Source organism: Mauremys reevesii, linkage group 7 (genome assembly GCF_016161935.1).
Source record: "Mauremys reevesii isolate NIE-2019 linkage group 7, ASM1616193v1, whole genome shotgun sequence".
In the NCBI taxonomy this organism is placed as follows: domain Eukaryota; kingdom Metazoa; phylum Chordata; order Testudines; family Geoemydidae; genus Mauremys; species Mauremys reevesii.
The window spans coordinates 86,973,940-86,998,944 of record NC_052629.1 but is presented as its reverse complement, the minus strand read 5'-3'; the positions used below and the strand labels follow the sequence as shown (position 1 = coordinate 86,998,944).

At 44.7% G+C, this 25,005-nt stretch overlaps 1 protein-coding gene and 1 long non-coding RNA gene across 2 annotated transcripts in view; one reads left to right on the top strand and one right to left on the bottom strand.

Moving 5' to 3' along the window:
* SLC6A1 (solute carrier family 6 member 1) overlaps positions 1 to 2,997 on the bottom strand; it is a 164,900-nt gene extending 161,903 nt beyond the window's left edge. The window contains exon 1 of the mRNA XM_039481420.1: positions 2,982 to 2,997. The gene's annotated coding sequence lies outside the window, so the exon portion shown is untranslated. The remainder of the gene's footprint in view (positions 1 to 2,981) is intronic.
* Positions 1 to 25,005, top strand: part of LOC120368820 — a 42,340-nt gene that overhangs the window by 724 nt on the left and 16,611 nt on the right. The gene's annotated exons all lie outside the window — the stretch shown is intronic.

Genomic DNA, 25,005 nt, shown 5'->3' with positions numbered 1-25,005 from the left:
CAATAACATAGTTGAGTGTGAAGGCTTGAAGCCACAACAATTAGAACTATACCTCAACAGATCTCAGAAGTGTTAAACCTGGTCATTACTAGGACAGAAGCTATGAAAACACAGGTGCTACACTATGTGGTGCTAATAATTCAACAGATGGTCCTGAACCCCACCCCAGGCTGAGGGGAGGTGCACTAGCTGAGTCATAAGATCCTGACCACCTGCATTCATTCAAAATCCCATGGCAATTCTTTCCCCCAAGCATGGGGGTGCTATCTCATGTCCTTCTGCCCAATATGGGTGATAGTATTCTACCTCTCTAAATATCCCCAGTCATTTCTACTGGATTTGGCAATTTTCATCACCTGCTGCCCTACTTTGTTGCATAGTGTATTCTGTTCTGATAAGCAGCTGCTGTGTTCCTCCCCAGAGGTGGCTGCATTTCAGTGACTGAAGAAAGGACACAGATTTGAACATGATTGCCTGGATATAATTAAGAGTAACATTTGGCCAACTTTTTGTAAAGAGCTTTTGGAACCCTTGGGATGAAAGGCACTTTTATAAGTAATTTGTTTTAATTATCTTGTGATTAAAAACAGCAAGAATATTGGTCACCCTTGTAGCTATTGTCTTTCCCCCTCTGAAGCACAGTAACACAGGGTCACATTGTAAAGAAATCTTTACATCAGATAAACTTGGTTTTTGACTTGGAAATATTGAGAAGTTATAATTTAATGTGGTGTGTCTTAGGCCTTATTTTATTCAAGCACAAAATGGGAAAGCTGGAAAAATACCCAGTGGCCACTATCCACATTACTCATTCAATTGGTGCCAAAGGTGATTGCAGTACATTACTGGCTCAGTAACTGAATAGAGATTGAACTGAAATTAGACTTTGGTCAGAGGATTCTTAAAGCAAAAATCATGATGTGGTGACTGACCAGCTTCATCTCAGCAGAACTTCATATTATTTTACCTCTTTTCCCCCACTCTACACCATAGGCTGAATTTCTAAGGGTAGGTCTATACTCACCGTCCGGGTCAACGCGGTGAGTTCGACTTCTCGGAGTTCGAACTATCGTGTCTAATCAAGACGCGATAGTTCGAACTCCCCGCGCGCTCCGGTTGACTCTGGAACTCCACCACCGCGAACGGCGTTGGCGGAGTTGACCTTGGAGCCACGGAGTTCGACCCCGCCGCGTCTGGATGGGTAAATCAGTCGAACTAGGGTACTTGTCGCTGAACTTGCGTACCCTAGTTCGACCCCCCACCCCTCTTAGTGTAGACCAGGCCTAAGAGAGACAGTGCATACAAGTATGGGAACAGGGAAGGAAGAGAGCTAATTCTGAGGACAGCTGCATGAACCTCCCCTCCCTTTGAACCAGGTTTTGAGGATTACTGCAGCCCTAAGTTACCCTGGCAAGATCCTCATTAGGGGCACCTGTGGCTGTGAAACCTAGCCTTGGTGGACACTACTGGAACCCAGGTTTGGTTTTAAAAGATTAACAAATAATTTGGGGCCTGATCAAATCCCATTGAAGTCAATAGAAAGCCACCCACCAACTTCAGTGGGCTTTGCATCAGGTCCCTAATGATAATTGCATTGGAGCCCAACAATGATGGATGCTACTGGAACCAGCATTTGGCCTTAATAGACTATAACAAATAATCTAATGATCACCACAATAGCTCTTTTTGCATTTCTATAGCATAAAATGAATTCATAATGTTTCATTACATTTTCACATCCCAGAAGAAGAGAGTTGGCTAGAGTCACATTTTAAAAAATAACTCACAACAGTCTTGGCTCTCCCATATTTGACTTTAATAACATGTGGAAGGGAAAGAGAAATTACTGCATACAAAAATATACAAGCAACTCTAACTATAGCAGAGACAAGAGGAGATCCAAGAATATCATCATCATGAGATCAGAATTTAAAACAATGGTGACTAGAGAGTATCCAGGGACTATTAAGAGGAAGCAGCAAGAGACCATTCTGTCAAGCCCACTAGCTACAAAGGTGATGGCAAAGCCAAAATTAGCAGTCTGTCTATTTCCTGTTTGTCTTCAAAATAAGTTCTCAAAGCAGACAATCCCTTTCCCTTTCCCAACTGCACTCTGATGCAAACCATCCAGATGTGCTTACCACAAAAACAGACCTTTGCGGATAGGGAAAAATCAGTCCATAAGAATTGGATAAAGAGATTATAGTCAAAAGCAAATATTACCTTTTATAATCATTATGTAAATCCAGTTCCAAATTCATCCGGGGGGTCAACTGTGTCTTTGTGGAACAGTTTAGTGCACTCTTCCAGAAGATCAGTAACAGAATGTGACTCAAAGGTTCCCCCATTCCAAAGGGGACGTACCCTCTGCCAGCCATATACATAGTGGGACATACATCCCCCAGCATAACTACACAGATGTCACAGGGAAGGCCCTCAGATGCTACAGTGACAGGCAGCAGTATAAAGCCCCCAGATAGATGTACTGGCTGGCACAGAGACAAGGGTCCACCCATTCCTCACTCCTTCACCTGCAGTCCCTGTCTACATGTACAGGGATGGGTGTGGCAGCTCCCCCAAAGCCATTCCTCCTCCATACTGCTATTCACATTATGGATAGTCAGTACAAAAGGAGCAAAAGAGAGGGAGGGAGCACCTTATGCTTTATTCCGCTTCCTAGACACACAGGATGGGCTGCAATCTGCTTCACAGAGTGTACCTCTATTGACTGAAGTGAACTTACCCCGGGATTTCATTTGATCCATTGTGAAAGGCATGTTCCATTCCCACCCCCACTCCTTGAGCCCAGTAGTGGCACTATAGGTGTGTCCCACCATGGCTTCCACCCCCTCCAACTGGGGTATCAATAAGTTCACTTTGAAGGATCTCAGTGAAGAGAAATCAAAACAAACTGAATAGCAGGTCCCTTTAACAAGGTCTCAGAGAAGGTTCATTTGTCACACAGTTCATAAGGTCCTTACCTCAGGATCCTGGTTCAGAGCTTCCAAACATAGAGAGACCTGAAACAAAAGATTCCGATTTCCTCAGCATTGCCAACCCCAAGTGTTCAAAAATCATGAGACTGGCTTCAAAGTGATGAGATTATCTACAAATAACAGATTTGGTGTTCTTTTTATTTCCCTTCTCCATTTTGAGCCTGTAGGGTGCAATGGGGTCACATTTTGAAGCTTTCTCCACAACCACAAGGGCTAAAACTTACCTTTTCATCAGGAATGAAGGCTGAAATCATCACATATCCACTTGACCCCAGGAGCTGGGGCTTTAAGGAAAACAGTAATTATCATGAGAGTTAGCAACACTGTCTTTCTCAAACTAGTCTCCTAGCACCTGAGAGCTCATCGCCCCCTTGCAGCCTGCATGACTACTAGTCCCCTCTCTTGCGCAACTGCTTGTTCCTATTTAAATAGCCGCAGGGCAGGGGTTGATTACTCTTGATTATGTCAGGCTGTCTAGATTGTAAGCACCTGTCAGTCCATTAAAGGGGTAGCACACTTTCAACCCATGTACTGTACTTCATTCAACTGTATTGCAAACTCTCCTATTTCCCTTTTTCAAAACGTCAGCTTTGTAACTGATTATTTCAGTTTCTGATAGCTTGAAAAAAATCCTGGGAGAAGGTGTTTTTGGTTCATTGATCATTGTGCTCTTGGGTGTTATTGGATCACGCTAATGGCAGATCTGCTGAAAAACCCACTTCCTCAATTGACCAAGTTTCTTATACTGTTTAATTGAAGAAAATCCATTTATGTCTTGTTATTTTGAATCTATATGAGTAGATTTGAGTCTATATGAACGTAGTGAACATGCATTAGCATCCGAAAGAGTCCCACATTCCCACAGTGTGACATTTACCCTTGCGCAGATTGCTAGCGCACTTAAATCTCATGTAAGCTCTCAAACGGGTTTAAATGGGATGTAAGTGACATATAAGCTTTGTTCTGCCCTTCGGAGAAGGAATGAATTTCACTCAGTCTGAGAAAAGTACATCTCTGAATATGAGTGCAATCTGCCCTATGCAATTGAGCCCTAAATATTTTGTAGCTTTCCATACAAATAATCAGTATGTGCCTGATGTGTGACCATGTTCCATGCCAGGTCTTCTGCCTCTGGATTTCAGACATCAAGAACACAAACGTCACTGCTGTGGGGGAAGGGAGGGGAATCTTCCTTCAATGCATTGTCTTTTTTCCACAAGAAAAACACAATGCTCTGGGTTGGCTTGAAGCACATTATAGCTTGTAGGTGTAACTGTTGCCTTTGACTCAGGGTAGGTGTAAAAAGCAATTGAGTGGAACTACATAGTTGAAACAATAGGAACGCCACCCAAACAATAGGCACATGGCAAGGTTTGAGTAGAAGCTGACCCATGTGGTCCAGACGGTTTCCCTGGACACGGCAGCTAGGGCATTTAGTGGTGGAGCTGTTTGTGCAGTGAAAAAAACCTCTCAGAAAGAGACTTGGAAGGACAAGAAAGTCTAGGTGACTGCCAGAACAAGTACTAGGGGGTGTGGCCCTGGGGGAAAAAAGAACTTTTTGGATAGAGTTCTGGCTGAAAAAAGGCTTGGAATTGTGAACAAAGAAACTAGTTTCTATTGTTTGATTCCCATTGTGTTCAGGAAAACACGACTTCATGTACATTTTTTGTAAATGAACAATACTGCATCAGGGTCTTGACTCCATCATCATTTTCTCCTTCAAATGGAAACAATCCACAGGACCCTGAATTTTGGTTAATCCCTTCGGTCAACAAGAAGGGGACATTCAACAAAACTGAAAGGAGTATTAAAAACTGATAAAGGAAAGATTTTTTCACTCAGTGCATAACTAGACTATGGAGCTCATTGCCACAGGAATTTAGTAAGATTCAAAGAGGGATTGGACATTTTTATGTATGATAAGAATATACAGAACTGTAACAGTTAATATGAAAACAAGTTTTGGAAGGTATATAAAAAACCCGTCAGAATTCAGGGTTTACACCAACCTTTAATATTAGGCAATAAAATGAGTCCTTTTTGGGAGGCAGATTATCCCACTGTGACACCAGGGTACAATCCAGACTAATGAGTAGCTGTGTCACTCCTGCCCTGTGACCTGGGGTGCCCTTTACAATGCCTTTCTGTTCAGAGACAGCCTCCAGCATGTCTGTGTCTGTGCTGCAGCCAGCCACACCATGGCTCTTACCAGCCTTAAAATTACCGCAGTGTGACCCCAACTTACTCCCAATCCTAGATTTTCCCCTAGAAACATATGTCCTGCACTGCTCAGCCCTTTCACAGACAGTACAAATATACTAAGTCTGTTATTCCTTGAATGGAATAATATGCACACAACTTGTTACCCCAAATTGAGTTACCCAGACACTTCAACTTGAACACATTGATTATAGTTAATAAACTTGTTTTATCTAAAGAGAGATTTGAAGTCACTACAAGTAATGAGACATAAAAGTCAGAAATGGTTACAAGAAAAATAAAAAGTAAATGTTTACTGGTGTCCAATGTAACAAATGATATTAGATTCACAGCAAAGTTCTCTCACCACATGCTTTCAGCAGTCTTACTGAGCAAACTCTTTAGATCAGGGCCCCTCCCCCAGAGTTCATTGTCTGCTTCCTTTGTCTCTTCGGGCTCAGTGAATGTGATGGGCAGAGATAGAGAGGGGTGCTTTGGGGTGTTTGTCCCTCATTTTTATACTATCAGTCCCTTTCTTGAAAAACATTTCCAGATGAGAACCAGAAGCCAAAGATTCTATGTGGAAGGATATTCCCTGAGGTTTTTTTTCACCTGTTTGAACTTCCTTTGTCTTCCCTTCCTGCTTAATGTCTCTGATTACTGCTTAAGTGAAAATTAAGGCAAGCACACATTCCTTTGTTTAGGACAGACCTGTTTGCCAGAAGCTGGGAATGGACGACAGGGGATGGATTACTTGATGCTTATCTGTTCTGTTCACTACCTCTGAAGCATCTGGCATTGGCCGCTGTCAGAAGACAAGATACTGGCTTAGATAGACTATTGGTCTGACGCAGTATGGCCATTCTTATATTCTATATATGCCGATTTTTATTGGGGCAGCACTGTGGGATTTGGAACATGTGTTAATACCACCATACAGGGGAATCTTATGACTTCACATGCAATGTTGCCACACATGCTTGATTACTGACCAGCAAATTCTGAGTTTTCAAATGATACTTTACAAGGCATAACTTGTACAAAGATTATTACAATAGTGCGCACAGCATGAATAGTGTCACACTCGCATCTGCCTATTACAAGGTTCTTGCACCTTTCTCTGAAGCATCTCGTACTGGCCACTTTCAGAGATGAGATATTAGACTAGATGAACTGTGGATCTGATCCAGACTGGAAATTCCCATGTTCTAGTTTCAAGACAAATGTTGGGTAAAAAAACAAGTGTGTTGTCAAATTTCCTTAACTCCTTCTCTTATTAAAACAAAACCTCTTGGTGTAGTTAGCACCATTTTTGCTCTTTGTTAGCATTTTGTGCTTCCTTGTCAGGTTCTCCTGCACTACTGCAGTGCTGCAAAGTTGAGGCTGCAAATGCTGCCAGGGAGCACACACAGACAAATAATATGGTTTTCATTGTTTTTTTTTAAATACGCGGACACCCTTTTAATATTTGCTCTTCTGATATCTTTTATCTGAAAAAATTGTAAATTACATCAGAGGGTAAATGCCAGGGAGGGAGAAGAGCTATGGAAGCTAAAGGATAAGTTGGTAAACTGGTCATGAATAAATTTAGGTTGGAAATTAGAAGAAGGTTTCTAACTATCCGAGGAGTGAGGTTGTGCAATAATTTCTCAGTTGAAGTAACGAGGGCAAACTTAACTAGTTTTAAGATGTAACTTGCTAAATTTACAAATGCTGATAGCAGGGGACTTGTTGGGTGACCCCATGTAGTCCCATGGACTAGAGATCCCATCTAGGGGGTCCCAGCTAGACCCATGTCCTGTGTAACATACATTTTGGACTGATAGGCTATTTTCAAAACCTCCTGAGGGATTTGAAATCCCAATTCCCATTAATTTCAATGGGGGCTGAGCTTTGCAAATCTCATCCATACTCTCTGACATTGTCCCTCTTTAAATCACCCAGAAGCCTTACATTTCATGGCTGAGCAGGTCTTGCTTGTTTCTCAACCTTAGCACCATAACATGGTAAATGTCTAAAGGCGGTGTGGAATGCTTCCTTCTGAGCCAGTACTGAGCCAATACCCAGCATTGTGTTTTGGGAACTCTGCAGTGGGAGGTGTCATTCACATACAGCAAAGACTAAGAACCTGACCAATTATGGTCAGTGTGTTTTCCTTTCCATTGCTCTTTTCACCAGAGGAAGAACGTTAAGCTCCAGCATTCTGGCCAAATTCCAGTTTCAGTAATTACATGCTGTCTACCTATATATTCCCTGAAGCTGTGACAGTTTTTCAGTTCTTGCCCTAAAATCTTGTGTGGTCAGGAGCTTCTCTAGCTATAGGCACATGAGGCAGCTGTCAGAGCAGCAGCTGCCTAAGGTGGCAGACTTCTGGGAGAAGCGATTTTTTAAAAATGCTCAACCAACAAAATGTATTATTGTCTACATGGCTCTGCAGATGGGACAATGTGGGTATGAACTGCAGGTCATGCTAATTGCTCCATGTAGTCCCTGCTGGCGTGAACAAAGAAGTACCTAGTTCACTATGATGTTGTCCACAGGACTGTGTTAATGCACAGTAGGAACCCTTGAGTTTGCACCAGCAAGATCTACATGGAGCATTGAGAATGCTACACATTAGAGTGCTCTGCAGTTCAGAGCCCTGTAGACAGTCTGTGGAACTGATGGAAGTGTGAGGAGGAGGTAGCACAGTGAAGTTTTGCCAGGGGCAGCAGATTGCCTTGAGTGGCCTCCGCGTAGGGTTGTCTTATAATGTTGAATAGTTGTTTCATTTCACCCCCAGGTTTGGCTGCCTTGCTGCAGTGGATAAAGTGATTCCTATATATATTGGAAGTAGGTTGTAAACCACTTTGGGATCCTTCAAGATGAGAAGTTCTGCCGATAAGTAAGATATTCATTACTCAGGGCTGGATTGCTCCCTTCTGAGTAAAATCCCACAAGAGAAGGCTGCAAGAGAGTAAATCTGGAATATCTCAGATCTGTATATTCCATGCACACAATTTATATGCCTGGGTGCCAAACAATGGACAGTTAGTTACTAATATGTGAGTTAAGTTGGTAAATATTCTTAATCCAATATAGGAGCTCATATTCAAATGTCCCGGGACTTTCATCAGAGGAACATGAAACAAATGAATAGATCAGTCACACCTGCACATATGAATTTTGAGATTTATCAGAGCAGCGCATGCCTTTAGCCTTTTAGCTCTATTTCAATCTAAGATTGTCAATACGATGAGAAACTACATTCGAATACAGCACACTATGAAAAAACTATGCCTGTAGTTTTAGTAAATCAATGACATATTAGACAGAATCCCTCAATGCAAGTCTTTAGAAATCCCTCAATGCAAGTCTTTAGAAATGACTCACCAAGCTGATCTGTATTATAAACTGATCCTAGGAAACAGGCAATAGAAAGTAAAAATCTGAACAAATACGCCCACCAATTAAGATTATTGTATTAATGTGATTAAGTTACAATGTGAATGAGACTAAAATAGTATCTTGCCCCTAGAAAATATCACAAAGATTGATCGATGAGATAAAGTTGACATGAGAGGAAGTCTTGCCCTGTCAGTGCCATTGGAAATCTCCCCCCTTCTACCCCCCACCTCACCTTAACTGGAAATGATGAAGTCACTGGAAATGACCCTACCTATTAGATACTGAAGATCTGGGCCATATACTAAATCCTATTGACTCCCTCCTTGGGTAAGGCATGCCTTCCTATTGGCGATCGGGGTCAAAAGGAGATAAGCCACCCCCCAGAAGGCAAAATTTTAGAGCATAACACCGTTTCCTGTGACATCATCACTGCCAGTTAAGGTGGGACTTCTGATGGCATTGAGGGGGGTGGGCCTTCCTGTTAAAATGGGACTTTCTTTGAACACTTCCAGTTAAGGGCAGGACTCACTGCCTGTCATCCTTATCTCATCCACCAATCTTCATGACATTTGCTGGTGGCAAGATACTGCGGATCACAAGGGATTATACAAAAACAATAATTTCACCAAGTTATCATTCCCAGCTAGTCAAAGGAAGAAGGCTAGAACTGAGAAGAAAATGCCTTCTCTACAGCTTAATTCACAACACTAACTGTTACTTTAATTGTACAGCCAAGCTTTGCTGAGCTACTGTGAATTCAGTCAATATTTATTTTTAAATACCTTTTTTTGTCAACATCTCCCTAAACAAACATAATAAACCAGTGCAGGAGGAAGGATTATCTTGTGGTTAGAAACAGTAGCATTAGCAATTCCATGTGGACTCTATGAAGCTGGACCAAAATCCTGAAGCAAAGACTGTGGATTAAGCTTTATAATTAACTAGATAGGAAAAATTAATAATACAATCAGTACAATAGTCCCAGTGTTATTTTGAAAAGCAAGCTAATGGTTTTCAGACTGCCTCCACATTTTCATTGTTTAACATAATGTTCTAACTGGGTTCACTCACCACTTTGGCACCTTCTTGTAGCCAATATGTGAATTAGCCTTGTTAGCCAGCATGCCCCCTCCGGTGGTGCTCTGCCCATCACCTCTTCTGCTCCTGCACACATGTCCCTCCAAGGACCACGTTTGTCTTCTTCAGTGACCCAACCCTTTGACCGTGCCACACTCTGTGTTCCTCCACTTCCAAGGAACACCTCTGCAATCCCTGTCCAGCTACTTCTCTCAAAGGCGACTGCAATCTACTGTCTAGCCAGTGGCAAGCTGAGGGGACCTGGGCCCACCCTCTACTTCAGGTCTCCAGGGACCCTGTAGAAGGCCGCTGCTTACTGCACCCCCTCTAACTCCTCAGTAGATTTCCCTGGGATACTTCCCCTTGGACCCAGCACCCTCTTTGACCTTGCCTCAGGGCCTCAGCTTGCAGATTCCTGGTGCCTTTAGCTCTGTCCAGGGTGCTAGCTGCCTTCAGCCTGCAAGGCAAGCTAGTTCTCCTTCCTCTTGGAGCTCCAGGGAGTTAGTGAAGCTGCTCTGCCATGCAGCTGTTCTTATAGGGGCCTACCAGGCCCTGAGTGGCTGCTCCCCTCAGCCCTTCTCTGATTGGATACCTTCTGCGCAGCCTCCCTAGGGCTCTATTAACCCCTTAGAGCCCAGTGTGGGGCAGGTGCCCCATCACACATGAATTTTTGTATTGCATTTAGTAAATGCATCATAAAAGTTGTCAGAGGGGAAGATGTGTAGGGAAGTATTGGGCTTTGGGCGCATCAACTGGATGTTTTTGCTAAAATGATTTACCATCAATGAAATAGATAACATCACATTGGGATGAAGATGGTTGTTCCCATCTCTCAGAGCTAGCAATTCAGGCTGTCTGCAGATTCAAGAAAACAACACTGCATTGGCTTACACTCTGGTTACATTTTCAAGGTTATCTTCAAAATAATGTTTTAATGAAAGCTGAGATTCTAGAGTGCGATTAACCAATAAGGGTAAAGGGGGTTTCCACAACAAATTACATGAGCATGCAATGAGTGAGAAGACTGAGATATATTCCTCTATCTTCAACAAAGTTCCTATATGGTTTTCAGTAAGTACTTACAACCCAATTCTTCAGTCCTTCCTATTCACATGTGTGATCATTGTACAAGCAGTCTCACTGACTTCAATGGCAGAGATGTGGATACAGCAGTATAAAGAAGAGTAGGGTTAAGAGAAAACACTGTCAAACGCTGCAGTGCATGGCTAATGCCTACAGCATTTGGTGATCTGTCCTATTAACATGACTTTGAATTTGAGATTTAATTTATTAAAAAGGAAAATATTCCACAAAGGATGAAGTCATCTGGAAATATATTTTCACTGCACTCGGATTAATTTTCCAGGGAAAAAAATCATTTTTCAAAAAAAGATATATTTTTTTAAATGTTCTAAAGGTTTTCTGGTAATGAATTTGCGATCTCAATTTCTTTTGCAAATTAAAGCTAACCACAAATGGGTCATGGATGTAGTGCAATCCCACCATAGCAGCATTCATTTTATGAGCAACCTGGGTGTTCTACTGATGTGCTTTTTAATTCATCATGAGCATCCGATAAATACAAGACCACTTGAAAATGCAGTTCTGAAACTAGTTCTGTCTGGCAGAGCAGGAGGGACAGGGGAAAAACAATGACGTAATTAAGAGAACATTGATTTTACTCTGAGAACTAGCAAATATTATGTATTTCATTTATTACTTGAATTCTAATGTTGAAGGTATGTTTCTATATTAAGTTGATTTTTGGGCCTGATTCTCCACTGTCTTGCATTCTCATTTACACCTGTGTAAATAGGTCTTCTTTGGCCTCAATTCTTCATTTTTCTCAGACCTCTTCACACTGCCAGATCCATGTAAAGAGGCCTTTGCATAATTGAAGATCAGGCACTGTGCCTTTTTTAAAGATACAGGGCCTGATTCTCTATTGTACTGCCCATTGTGTAATTATTTACACTTGTGCAAAGTGAATGCAAGAGTTGGAGTAAAACGTGACCATTGGTTTGAATGAGTGAATGGAAAACATTTTGCAGCATTTCGCATTGACTTTCCACAGATCTAGCTAATTAACTGAGGTGCAAGGTCCCTAGTGCTCACTAAAGGAAAGGACAAATAGCACAATCTTAATGTTTGATCCTGAGAGCAGTAAGATTTTTCATGGACAGTTGGCATGCCCAGGAGGAGCTCACTGCAGGATCAGAGCCTTAGGCAGGTGTACTGTTGGTAGATATCATGTAAGCCTCCTCCCCATAGCTTTGTCATACATGTCACACTCCTGTTATTCCACTTCTCATTCCATTTTAGGAATAGGGAGGTTTCATCTTATGTACAAAAGGGGCACTGGGATGAGAGTAAGCCCATTTTCATTTAAGACCTAATGTGGACATGGACTTCAGCCTAGGGTATGTATTTTGTAAGCTCAGCTGATACTAGGTGAAGGAGGAGTGTTAACAGTAGACTACTAGATATTGCTGCAGTATGCTGCTCTGTGTTAAAAAAAGACCTGTCTTTATCATTCAGTTAGGCAGAGAAAAAATTATTCAAAAACATTTCAAATGTTAAAAGAAAAAAATAAGTACAGTAGATGTTAAATTGTACTGGCTTCCAATGGTATTTCCCATGCACTTGCTAATACAAGGAATGGGGGAAAACAATGGGAGATCCTTACCCTGTAATTTACTAATGGCTGCACACCAGAATACTGCAGCATTTTGGAAAAGAAAGAACCACCTGCTTTGACATCCTGACTCAAGAGCAAGTTGGTGGTACAGAAAATGTATACAAACAAAGCAAGAAGTCAAGTATACAGAGAATTGGTATGAAATCTCAGAAAAGCAAGACACAAAGCAGCTGCAATATCTCAGTCTAACTTCCTTTTCTGTGCATGGAGCACAATTGAATTCACTAAGAAATCAGCACAAGTGCACAGTAGACATCTCCAGGGGGTGGTAGCACCTGCCTTTTCCTTGCTCTCATGACTTCACTCTGCTTAGCCATCTGTAGAAATGCACCTTCCAGGTCTACCAACTTTTTTGCCCTGTATGAACCTAAAATATATCTAAACACATCACTAAACACCTTGGTTGTGTCCTATGCAATGGAATATGCAAGTACTATCTAAGCAACTTTATCAGCACCACCACTATTAAAGTTCATGTCCCATGCAAGCACCTCCAAGGTAGTGTCCAAGTCTCATGTGAGCAACAACACATGGCAGCAGTCAGGTCTAAAGAAAACATGCAGTACGTTGTAGTGTCTGACTTTTTGATTGGCTTAAGGGATAATACCAGCCATACAGCTAATCAGCTTGGGTTTAAAAGCTGCATCCTAATTTATCTCCTGCCATCAGGATCAGTTTAAGAGGAGTCAGCTCTTCCCCCGTCCTCCAGACACTATTTCCTTAATTGTCTCCACAAACACATGCACCAGTTCAGAATGCATTGCGTAGTCTCTCCCTCATCCACTGCAGGGCTCAGTCCCCAGAAATTTACATGGCACAGGAGTTTGTGACAGATGGAGAGGAGAGGTCACTAACTGAATCTAGGAGCCACAAACATTTGTTTTCACAGACATCCCCATGTTTGTCTAAACTGGTCTTGATCATGGCTGTGCTTTTTACTGGATTGGTCCCTGCAGCTGGCCATGTCTCCCTGTATTGTTGTGTTCTCTACCTGGGTGAATAAAAAGGATCATTCTTTCATCACCAGTGAGTATTTTGCCCTCATCTAAACTACTCATGTACTACACAATACTAAGAAAAATGTGGCAGTGGGCAGATATGTTAACATATGCCAATTATTTTGCTGTACTGAATATATAGTAAATTCAAGTTTTAAACACTATTATAATTCTTAATTAACCAATAACAGACCCAGCAACTTAATCTCCATCCATTCTTCTTATTTGAACAGTATTAATAGTGTACTAGTTATGATGCAAATTGTCTTAGTATGATGCATAACAGTAGGCCAAGACTTTTGTAAGTGACTTAAGATTTTTGGTGCCCAACTTTAGAAAACTTAAAGGAGCCTAATTTTCAGAAAGTGCTGAGCACCAACTTTCTGAAATTCAGGCTTCTTTAAAGCATCTCAGGTTGGACACCCAAAGTCACTATTCACTTGTGAAATTCTTGGCCATGGTATTTTAGAAAAGGCGGCAAAAAGATAGTTGATCTATGTAGCATATGGCTTTGAAAGAATGTTTCTAAAATTCCCTATTAGTGGTCTGATGGCTTTATAAAAGTTTAGATTCAAAACTGGTCTTGAAAATTATTTGGAGAAGTCAAAAGAGCCGCTTGTTAGAAATGGTGTGTGTTTGGTAAATCCAAAAGAAATTCTATCTATCAATAATTTGAAAATAGTGCTCATTAAGACATCTGCACATATGAAGATAATATCTCGTTTGCGGTCATAAGAGAAATATATTTTTTAATGCCCTTAATGTCCTACAGTTATGAGCTAGCTTGAAACAAAGGGCTGATAATATTAACTAGCTGTTTACATGAATGAAAATAAAACAAAAAATTAGCATAGAAATTTGCTTTGGATTCCAAAGTGCTTTCACCCTTTATGGATTTGGAACTACATTTCTCAAACAGTAACACTTTGTTTGAACAACAATGAAAACAAAACTAAAAGTGAACAGTGTGATCCTAGTCTATAATCCTCGTCCTGGAAGCCAAATATTTGAGGACTAAGCCTGTCCTCAGATATGCACATGTGTATCTCAAACAATAATTAATTGTATTTTTTTTAAAAAGGAGAAACAGGAATGCACAGAAGCCAATGGTACATATCCATTATCACACAGACCTTGCAACTACACTCGCTTCTTTGAAAAAATGAGTGGGTGGGACTGGAGGCCTGATTTTCATTGATGCGAAGGGCCCTTTACTCCAGGAATGCAAAGGGATCTCAAAGTGGGTTGTAAAGTATATAATAATTTATTGATATCTAGCTTTTCTACAGTGCATATCATCAATAGATCTCAAGGCACTTTACAATCTATAGGTAATGTTCTAGCTTTTGGGAGTTTTGCAGGTAGAAGAATTTTAGGTGCGGTTCCTAAATCTCTTCTTTCTCTTGCTATATTCATTTTTCCAGTAGCTTCCCCTCAGTTACTCTGCTCTTCATCAGTCTCAAAAGCTACAGTTGGCAAATTTTACTGCTCTCTGACAAGATTAAATAATGCTAAACACCTGCTCCTCTTCTTTACTGTCTGCAGGAGTTTATTACCACTTCATGAGCAGACTCAGGATCCCTATTGCATGATTAATGGATGATGTCTACCACACACCGCTCAGATTCCTAGTCCAATAAGATAAAAATGAAGGATCATATTTAATATCCTATTTAAAAAATACCCAAACCAGCCATCTTTGTCTCATTTTTGCATATTAACAGAAACTAATTCAGAGAGGGGTGAGTTTATGTCACAGGTTATAGGAATTAATGGTATTTTTTCCTCTCTCTTTTGGGGGGTGATTTTCAAAAGCACTCAGTACTCACCACACACTTCTCATGTCGATGTCGAAGGGAGTTTTAGTATTTAGGTGGTGGTGGTGGTCGGGGACTCTCTCCTCAGGGGGACTGAGTCATCTATCTGCTGCCCTGACCGGGAAAACCGAGAGGTGTGCTGCTTGCCAGGGGCTAGGATTCACGATGTGACGGAGAGACTGCCGAGACTCATCAAGCCCTCAGATCACTACCCCTTCCTGCTTCTCCACGTGGGCAGCAATGATACTGCCAAGAATGACCTTGAACGTATCACTGCAGACTACGTGGCTCTGGGAAGAAGGATAAAGGAGTTTGAGGCGCAAGTGGTGTTCTCGTCTATCCTCCCCGTGGCAGGAAAAGGCCAGGGTAAAGACCATCGAATCGTGGAAATCAACGAATGGCTACGCAGATGGTGTTGGAGAGAAGGGTTTGGATTCTTTGACCATGGGATGGTCTTCCAAGAAGAAGGATTCCTAGGCAGAGACGGGCTCCACCTCACGAAGAGAGGAAAGAGCATCTTTGCAAGCAGGCTGGCTAACATAGTGAGGAGGGCTTTAAACTAGGTTCACCGGGGGAAGGAGACCAAAGCCCCGAGGTAAGTGGGGAAGTGGGATATCGGGAGAAAGCACAAGTAGGTGAGTGCAAGAGGGGAGGGCTCCAGCCCCATACTGGGACACCAGGACGATCAGTAAGTTATCTTACATGCCTATACACAAATGCAAGAAGCCTGGGGAACAAGCAGGGAGAACTAGAAGTCCTGGCACAGTCAAGGAATTATGATGTAATTGGTATAACAGAGACTTGGTGGAATAACTCACATGATTGGAGTACTGTCATGGATGGATATAAACTGTTCAGGAAGGATAGGCAGGGCAGAAAAGGTGGGGGAGTTGCGTTGTATGCAGGGGCGGCTCTAGGCACCAGCAAAACAAGCTGGTGCCTAGGGCGGCAAAATATAGAGGACGGCAAAAGGCTGGGGCCCCAGCTCATCCTGCCGCTGCGAGCCGAGGAGCGGCCCGTCCCCTGCAGCCGGGGCAGGGCCGCGCTACCGGCTCCGCTTGGGGGAGAGGGATGGCCCCTTACCGGTAGCGCGGCCCCGCCTGGCTGCAGAAGACGGGCCGCTCCTCCTCCGCTTGTTCGCGCCCGGGTCCTAAACAGCGCAGCAGCAGCTTGGCTGGAGGGGGGGGCGGGGCTGAGCTCCGCCCCGCTCCGAGCCGTGTGGTGAGGGGGCGGGGCTGTGAGCTCCGGGCCAAGCGGAGGCAGCTGAGCTCCCCGCCCCGCCCCCTCACCATGCGGCTCTGAGCGGGGAAGAGCTCAGCCCCCTTCGGAGCCATGCAGCTGCCTCGCTGGGCAGGGCCGCTTCTCGAGGCGCGCAGTGAGCCGGGGGTAAGCAGCCGGGGCCTGGGGGTTGGCTAAGGGGCAGGGAGTCCCGGGGACACGCAGGGGGCACAGGTTCTGTGGGGGGGGGGCAGTCAGGGGCCAGAGAAGGGGGGTTGGATTGGGGGGGTCTCAGGGAGGTGGTTGTCAGGCACCCCCTGACCCCATTACCCCCCAGGCCCAGCCCTGACCCCCAGCTCCAAACCCAGCCCCTCTTAGGTGGGCACCCCCACAAACCCATCCTCCCCACCCAGCCCTGACCCCCAGCTCCAAGCCCAGCCCCTCTGAGATGGGCACCCCCCCAAACCCATCCTCCCCACCCAGCCCTGATCCCCAGCTCCAAGCCCAGTCCCTCGGACCAGGGCACCCCGGCCCCATCCCCTCACAGCCCTGACCCCAGCCTGAGCCCAGCCCCTCTGATCCGGACACCCCCTGTATCCATTCCCCACAGCCCTGACCTCCAGCTCTGAGCCGAGCCCTCTGAGCTGGACACCCCTGACCCCATTCCCCACAGCCCTGACCCCCAGCTCTGAGCCCAGCCCCTCTGAGCCGGGCACCCCTGACCCCATTCCCCCCACAGCCCTGACCCCCAGCTCCAAGCCCATCCCCTCGGACCTGGGCACCCCCCCGGCCCCATCCCCCTCACAGCCCCGACCCCCAGCTCTGAGACCAGCCCCTCTGAGCCAGACACCCCTGACCCCATTCCCCACAGCCCTGACCCCAGCTCCAAGCCCAGCCCCTCGGACCTGGGCACCCCAGCCCCATCCCCTCACAGCCCTGACCCCAGCTCTGAGACCAGCCCCTCTGAGCTGGATACCCCTGACCCCATTCCCCACAGCCCTGACCCCAGCTCCAGCCCAGCCCTCTGATCCGGACACCCCTGTACCCATTCCCCTCACAGCCCTGACCTCCAGCTCTGAGCCAAGCCCCTCTGAGCTGGACACCCCTGACCCCATTCCCACAGCCCTGACCCCAGCTCTGAGCCCAGCCCCTCTGAGCTGGGCACCCCCGACCCTATCCCCCACAGCCCTGACCCCCAGCTCTGAGCCGGGCACCCCCCGACACCATCTCCCTCACCCCAGACCCGCAGCTCCGAGCCCAGCCCCCGTTGAGCCGGGCACCCCCAGACCCCAACCCCCACAACCCTGACCCACATCTCCAAGCCCAGCCCCTTTGAGCTGGGCACGCCTGACCCCATCCTCCCACCCCAGACCCCCAGCTCTGAGGCGAGCCCCTCTGAGCCAGACAACCTCCAACCCCATCTCCCCACAGTCCTGAGCCCAGCCCCTGTGAGCCGGGCACCCCCCAGAGCCCAGCTCCCCACCCAGCCCTGGGCAACAGCAGCACCACCTCCAGGCAGTGACAGCCCATTGGCACCAACCATCACCATCACCCAGCAACAGCCCATTATGTAATTGCAAATGTATACAGACCAGTAAAGCATTTAATGTTTTTAAATAATGTATTTGGTGTATTTTCAAATTATTACAAATTAATTTTCACTAGTTATTTTTTACATTTCCAAATACATGTTACTATAGTATTGCAACTTTTTTTTATGGAAGGGGCCCCCAAAATTGCTTTGCCCCAGGCCCCCTGAGTCCTCTGGGCGGCCCTACCCAGTGTGTGTGAGGAGCCGGGGAGGGAGGGAAACGGGGTCTCCTGGAGCCGAGCCCGGGCTGCGATGGCGGCGAGGGGCTCCTGGAGTGTGTGAGGAGGTGAGCGGCCGGCTGGGTTCGTCGGTGCTGAGCAGGTAGCCCCACAGCCGGAGATCCTTGCCTTCCCTCCTGCCGGGGCTGGGCCAGGGCACCGTGAGGCTGAAGAGCAGCAGGTCCAGGGGGCTCTCCAGGTCCTCGGCCGCCAGCATGTCGGGGGTGAGGGCGGTGAGCGCGAACTGATCCACCTTGGCCACCAGCAGTGCTGCGAAGCCCAGGGAGGGGGCCGTGTTCTTTGCGCCACCCCATAGCCACGCCACCACCTGGAAGTACTCCCGCTCCGCGCCGCCCAGCAGCTCCACCCGCATGGGGACAGAGTCGCAGCTGGGCCAGGGCTCGGCTGCAGTGTGCTGGTAGCGGATCCCACATTTGGGGGGGAGCCCAGTGCTGGGGCAACAGGGGGTGTGAGTGGGGGGCACTGGTGGGCGGGGGGGCTCATGTCTGGGGGCGAGGGGGGGCAGCCAAAAAATGTTTTGCTTGGGGCGGCAAAAAACCTAGAGCCGGCCCTGGTTGTATATAAGAAAGCAGTATGACTGCTCAGAGCTCCAGTATGAAACTGCAGAAAAACCTGAGAGTCTCTGGATTAAATTTAGAAGTATGAACAACAAGGGTGATGTTGTGGTGGGAGTCTGCTACAGACCACCAGACCAGGGGGATGAGGTGGACGAGGCTTTCTTCCAGCAACTAACAGAAGTTGCTAGATCGCAGGCCCTGGTTCTCATGGGTGACTTTAATCACCCTGATATCTGCAGGGAGAGCAATACAGCAGTGCACAGACAATCCAGGAAGTTTTTGGAAAGTGTAGGGGACAATTTCCTGGTGCAAGTGCTGGAGGAACCAACTAGGGGAAAAGCTCTTCTTGACCTGCTGCTCACAAACAGGGAAGAAATAGTAGAGGAAGCAATAGTGGATGGGAACCTGGGAGGCAGTGACCATGAGATGGTCGAGTTCAGGATCCTGATACAAGGAAGAAAGGAGAGCAGTAGAACAGAGACCCTGGACTTCAGAAAAGCAGACTTCGACTCCCTCAGGGAACTGATGGACAAGGTCCCCTGGGAGAATAACATGACGGGGAAAGGAGTCGAGGAAAGCTGGCTGTATTTTAAAGAATCCTTATTGAGGTTGCAGGAACAAACCATCCCGATGTGTAGGAAGAAAAGTAAATATGGCAGGCAACCAGCTTGGCTTAACAGTGAAATCCTTGCTCGTCTTAAACACAAAAAAACAGCTTACAAGAAATGGAAGAATGGACAAATAACCAGGGAGGAGTATAAAAGTATTGCTCAGGCATGCAGGAGTGAAATTAGGAAGGCCAAATCACACCTGGAGTTGCAGCTAGCCGGAGATGTTAGGAGTAACAAGAAGGGTTTCTTCAGGTATGTTAGCAACAAGAAGAAAGTCAAGGAAAGTGTGGGCCCCTTGCTGAATGAGGGAGGGAACCTAGTGACAGAGGATGTGGAGAAAGCTAGTGTACTCAATGCTTTTTTTGCCTCTGTCTTCACAGACAAGGTCAGCTCCCAGACAGCTGCACTCTGCAGCACGGTATGGGGAGGAGGTGACCAGCTCTCTGTGGAGAAAGAAGTAGTTTGGGACTATTTAGAAAAGCTGGATGAGCACAAGTCCATGGGGCCGGATGCGCTGCATCCGAGGGTGCTAAAGGAGTTGGCCAATGAGATTGCAGAGCCATTGGCCATTATCTTTGAAAAATCATGGCAATCGGGGGAGGTCCCGGATGACTGGAAAAAAGCTAATGTAGTGCCCATCTTTAAAAAAGGGAAGAAGGGAGATCCAGGAAACTACAGGCCAGTCAGTCTCACCTCAGTCCCTGGAAAAATCATGGAACAGGTCCTCAAGGAATCAATTCTGAACCACTTAAAGGAGGGGAAAGTGATCAGGAACAGTCAGCATGGATTCACAAAGGGCAAGTCATGCCTGACTAACCTAATTGCCTTCTATGATGAGATAACCTGCTCTGTGGATGAGGGGAAAGCAGTGGATGTGCTATTTCTGGACTTTAGCAAAGCTTTTGATACAGTCTCCCACAGTATTCTTGCCAGCAAGTTAAAGAAGTCTGGGCTGGATGAATGGACGGTAAGGTGGATAGAAAACTGGCTAGATGGTCGGGCTCAACAGGTAGTGATCAATGGTTCCATGTCTAGTTGGCAGCCAGTATCCTGATTTTATTCAATATCTTCATTAACGATCTGGCAGATGACACTAAACTGGAAGGAGTGGTTGATACGCTGGAGGGTAGGGATAGGATACAGAGGGACCTAGACAAATTAGAGGTTTGGGCCAAAAGAAATATAATGAGGTTCAACAAGGACAAGTGCAGAGTCCTACATTTAGGATGGAAGAATCCCATGCATTGCTATAGACTAGGGACCGAATGGCTACGCAGCAGTTCTGCAGAAAGGGACCTAGGGGTTACAGTGGACGAAAAGCTGAATATGAGTCAACAGTGTGCCCTTGTTGCCAACAAGGCTAATGGCATTTTGGGTTGTATAAGTAGGGGCATTTCCAGCAGATCGAGGGATGTGATCATTCCCCTCTATTCAGCACTGGTGAGGCCTCATTTGTAGTACTGTGTCCAGTTTTGGGCCCCACACTACAAGAAGGATGTGGATAAATTGGAGAGAGTCCAGCAGAGGGCAACAAAAATGATTAAGGGGCTGGAGCACATGACTTACGAGGAGAGGCTGAGGGAACTGAGATTGTTTAGCCTGCAGAAGAGAAGAATGAGGGGGGATTTGATAGCTGCTTTCAACTACCTGGAAGGGGGTTCCAAAGAGGATGGATCTAGACTGTTCTCCGTGGTAGAAGATGACAGAACAAGGAGTAATGGTCTCAAGTTGCAGAGGGGGAGGTTTAGGTTGGACATTAGGAAAAACTTTTTCACTAGTAGGGTGGTGAAGCACTGGAATGGGTTACCTAGGGAGGTGGTGGAATCTCCTTCTTAGAGGTTTTTAAGGTCAGGCTTGACAAAGCCCTGGCTGGGATGAATTAGTTGGGTTTGGTCCTGCTTTGAGCAGGGGGTTGGACTAGATGACCTCCTGAGGTCCCTTCCAACCCTGAGATTCTATGATTCTATGAGTCTATGATTATCTTCAATGGGAGCAGCATTAGGCCAAAGAGTGCTTTTGAAAACTATCCTTGGGTTTGGTATTTCTCCCTAGTAGCTCAGTGTGAGAACTCCTTCCCTGTGCACATCCAGAACTCATGGTCCTCAGTAGAGCTGGTTGGGAATTTTTCTCCAAACCATTTATTCACCAAAAATGCCTATTCGTCAAAAATGAAACAAGCGACGAAACATCCAACTCAAAAAAATAATAATTGGAAAATAGGTTCAAACAGTGGTTGAAACATCCCCTTCCAACATTTTCAAACTGGAATTTAGGCTAAAATCATGTTAAGAAGGGGGAAGGAAGGTCAAAATCAAAAGAGAGCATTTCAAAATTATTAAAATGAAAAATTTTGTTTGAACTGAATTGAAATTATTTTTGATTTTCCATTAGCAACATTTTTGAAATTTCAACTTTTTATCCAAATTCAGGATGAGAAAAAAAAATATATCAAAAATGTTTGCAACATGTGAAATTCATTTCAGACCCAGCCATGTCTTCACTATGTACGTCTCCATTCTGAGCTATAGCCAGCACCTGACCAAATTTTATTCGATGAGGAACACATTAATTTTCCACACCACCAAAAGTAGAGGATGATCTTTGGAAACACTTAAGACACTTGAATAAGGAAGGTGCCTAAGCGTGTACTGTTTAGATTGTGGGTCATGGCAATGTGAAGTGTTAAAATAGGATTTTTAGGTTTAATAGTAAGAAGCATGAAAAGCTATTTTCCATCATAATGAAACATGCAGCCATTCTCAGAGTTGTGTTGGGCATGGACCCATGTCACGTGGCTGTTACTGCTGGAGATAAACTGTGGAGGCGGGACCATGAGGCATCTGGTGTCACCAAAGGCTGTGAAATACTCCTCGACTGCATGAATAGGGCTGAAGATCACATACCACTGTATATCACCCCTAGTGCCACCCAAGATTTCCTGTGGACTAGCCCATGTGGGAGAGTTTTTCCCCGCAGGCTCAGCGAGTAAAGCCTGCTAAGAATGGCCTAGATATTAATTCCACAACCACAAAGCACCAAAGCAATGCACCTGCTATTTTATCATTATCCACATTAGCTACCTTCCACTTGCCTCCATATGCATTACTGTCTTTGGGAAATGAAGCTGGTGCTGGAGGGGTTTGTCTTGAGCTGTTTATTATTGTTGTTTTTTCCTCATTTGGACAGAAATGTGCGTGAGGAAAAAAAACAGCAAATGCTTTTTGAAAAAATGTGGTCATGGTTGATAGAGCCTGCTCTGCTTGTGAGATGCCTGTGATTACATGTCCAGGTAACTTAGAGCTTAGAAACAAGGATGTAAATTAGTTGGCAGATAAGGAATGTTTAAAGCAAAGCAAAATGTCAGAACACCAAGTCACAAGGACAGCAGCAGAAAGAAAAGGGTTATGGGATGTGGTGTTAACATGCCATGAGGCAAAGCAGCAAACAAAACCGGGGAATATTAAAATACTTAAAATTATCATAGTAAGGAAATATCATTTGGAGGAGTGGAGGCAGAATCACAAGACATCATAATAAAGAGTGATTATACAGAACTGACAGGCACTGTCATAGGAAACAATAGCAATCAGAAGCATTGCTGCAGAGATGTTTTAATAATGCAAAGGTCATGCTTACATTAGAGGTACATTCTGTACTACACTGGCCAACGGGTCTTGGAAAACTTCCTAACAATGGTGTTTTGGCAGTATTATCAAAGTAAGGATGAACGCACAAGCTTGTCCAATGCCTGCACTTACCTGATCCTAAGAATAGACTACTTCTGATTGTAATGAATATTATATAGCGATAATTCATGTTCCAGATGCTTCATATAACAGCATTGCATTGCTTCCTTTGAGGGACCTCCTCTTTATTAGCACCCCCTGGAAAATTTACAAGAATACAGTTGAAGAATATATACCTACATGCTAGGTGAAAACAGTTTACAAGGGTGATAATCCCTAATGGAGCAAGCGCTAATAAGTTAATTTGCTGAAGACAAAGTTGGGATTTTTCAAAGCCCCTGAGAGGTCCCGATGCCCAGTTTCTACTAAAATTAATGGAAACTATTATCCAAATCTCCTTGACAGTTTTGAAAATCTCAGCCAAAGTCGATCTCATAATAAAGTAATGAAGTTAGCAATATCTCTTAATTTTCTCTGTTTTCTTGTTTACTCCTTGATTCGTCCCTGTTAATATTTGTTTAGGTGCCTCTATGCCACTGGCATTCCAGGAGTTTGAAAAGAATTCAGATCCCCATTAATAGATCATATTTAAAACCAGGCTATTAAAATACTAAAATCACCTCAATGAGCAGGGCGGAAGTATTTCTGAAATAGGAGGCGTTTAAAGCTCTGTTTCAAACAGGGCAGGTCTGGGGCCCTTCTCATGTCTCAAGGACAGCATTCCTCAGGCTCAGTGCTATGGAGGTGTAGATCTGAATGAAACTCTCAGTTCTCAGGGTCCTAGGACTTCTGATAATAGAAAGCGAAGCAGTACAAACCAGGAAGGGGCCAAAACTCTTGAAGGTGTTTACCATTCAGTACCTAACCCAGTGCTGACAGGTTTCCAAAGCAGTTCCATTAAAGTTGCGAAGAGTGCTGAGAGCAACTCTATGGCAGGATCAGGCATAATTATAAGCCGCTCAGTTAGTAACTAAACTACAACAAGCTGGACTACAGAAAGCTAGACCAGCAGGGACCTGACAGTCATCACTTTTCCAATGGCTCGTGTTGAGCCGTCTTTTGGGATAACTTAGGAAACATTTTCCTTAAGATGTTTCTCTCCCTATGGGCTATTCTTATGAAAAAGTGTAGCTTCTTCCTTACAAGTTAAGAGTGGGTCAGCCCTTGGCATTAGATTTACATGACCAGACCTGATTGCCTATGCAGTACTGGGAATGAACATGGAATACTACACAGAGGGGAACTGGCTCCTCAGAATGCCATGTCTGACCTATCATTAGACATGCAGAGCTCCCAGGAAGCAGCCAACAAATCATGAACAGCAGTAGCTCCTCTCAGACCACTGAAACCACCAGGGACAAATTTGCCCTTTGGGGAGGGAGAATGGATATGTGGGAGCTGCAAAACTCATTTTTAGTTTTAACAAGCATTTTAAAAAGTTCTGACAAGAAAGAGAATGTAGAGTCTTCCCCCCAGAGACGGGAGTGATGGGCACCATATACGCACTGGTTATAGGTAAAACTAAAAAAATGAACTTTCATGTTATTCTTGTGAACTACTTCATATAATCAGTATTTATGTCTGCAATCATTGGGCCAAGTTTGTCTGGCAATGGGAGCTCTGCTTAAGAGGACAGCAGAATTTGGCTCTTAGAGATGGAATTCATGTATCTGCAGACAGAAGGATTTGAAATCAGTATGTATCTGTGTTTCATGTTTGTGTACCGGGTTTTTCCTTAATAACATAATGGGGAGGCTTTAGCGCATCCACACCAGAACTTCTTTCAGTTTTCCTACATCTGACCAACTTGGGACGTTGCTAGAAGATGATTTTCTTGTGAAATTTCTGTCTTGTAATACAAATCATATCTAATGTGTAGTATCGCATGAAAACACCTAATCTTAATTTTGGGCTGATATTCATTTTTACTG